Source organism: Coptis chinensis, chromosome 4 (genome assembly GCF_015680905.1).
Source record: "Coptis chinensis isolate HL-2020 chromosome 4, ASM1568090v1, whole genome shotgun sequence".
NCBI lineage: Eukaryota > Viridiplantae > Streptophyta > Magnoliopsida > Ranunculales > Ranunculaceae > Coptis > Coptis chinensis.
The window spans coordinates 28,334,405-28,335,883 of NC_141459.1; the positions used below are offsets into that span (position 1 = coordinate 28,334,405).

The 1,479-nt window shown below is 34.4% G+C and overlaps 1 non-coding gene across 1 annotated transcript; it reads left to right on the forward strand.

The window, feature by feature from the left end:
- Positions 1-1,155: 1,155 nt before the first annotated feature.
- On the forward strand, positions 1,156-1,227 carry TRNAH-GUG (transfer RNA histidin (anticodon GUG)). The gene has a single exon. It is a non-coding gene; the product is annotated as a tRNA-His (tRNA).
- The last annotated feature ends 252 nt before the right edge of the window (positions 1,228-1,479 follow it).

Here is a 1,479-nt window from a genome sequence, read left to right on the forward strand (position 1 = left end):
TCAGTACCTTATAAAGTATAAGTAATCGTTCACAATCTAGATGGATTTGGACAAACCATTGGTACGGTTGTAGTATAATCTGGTATTAGTCTATCTTGACTATTGGATTACACTAGTACACTTTGTGTGTATTGAACTGAAAATGGCCTGCAGTGGCCTATCCGTGTACTGGGAGTTTATTCAAGTACTCAGCTAGCCATTTTCAATACACTGATAGGCCACTGCAGGCCATTCTCAGTTCTGACATATTTTTCAATAGCTTAAACAAATCAAATGCTAATATAATCAATCATATAAAATTTCCTCCCATCCAAACACCAATTCAATTTGTAATAAACTCCCAGTCCAAGTCCCGATTTCAACACTTTCCAAACAATAATAATTTTATCAATGAATGGGTCTGAATTTACTATAATATCTAATACATTTATGTAATCAAAACAACAAAAAGTAGAGCAATGCAGAAAATACAACAAAAATGTCAACATTGTAGAAATTGAATTTTTTTTACTTGCCTGAAGCCTGAAGATAGCAATGCAGTTTGAACTCTATTTGAGAAGTAGAGAATTTGGTTTGAGAAGGTCGGAAGTAGTATCTATTTCAGAAGTTGATAAAATGAAAATATGATAAAATTTTTGGTTTGAGAAAGTCGGAACTTGTGGTTTGAGAATCGGAACTTGTTTTCATTTTTGCTGGAGAGTGGGCTAGAGACGAAGGGGGTTTTTTGTTTTTTTGTTATTTCATTATTTAGTTTTGTTTTAATTTGAGCCCTTAGATCTCAAGATGGAATGGGCGAGATTGGGAGGGGGCTGGAGTGGGTGAAATTGGGAGTGGGCATATCCCTCCCCTTTAAAATTTTGTATAAATGATTAGTAATTTAAGGTTCGCACAGGTATAGAGAAAATAATATCAACATACTATTTCAGGAGTGCTCCTATTACAGCATCTATTCCAAGTTCTCCTTCAGCTATAAAATCTACATGCAGCACGAAATAAGGTGGTCATGTACTCATGTCGTTCAGCTCTTAAGAGAAAATCATCAAATTAAATACATAGAAAACTTATCAAATTAACCAAGGTTATTCAAACTCTGAAGATCCTGCAACTCATGTGGCTATTCGTTACAACCTATATTTACAACACATAATTACAAAAGTGGCTGTAGTTTAGTGGTGAGAATTCCACGCTGTGGCCGTGGAGACCTGGGCTCCAATCCCAGCAGCCACACTTACTATATATTTTTAACAATCAAATTTTTGCTGATGAATCTAATCGGCAGATAGAAGTATAGAACTCTTGCATCTCGAAGGACTTCATTGGTCAATCTTATTAATCTATGATTGTGTAATCTGAACTTGTATTCAATAGTTGCTGAAGATATTTTCACCAACATATATTTTTGAGAAGATATTTTCACCAACATACATTTTTGAAAACATAAACTTGGGCATCTGAATATATGGTGCATATTAACTATTG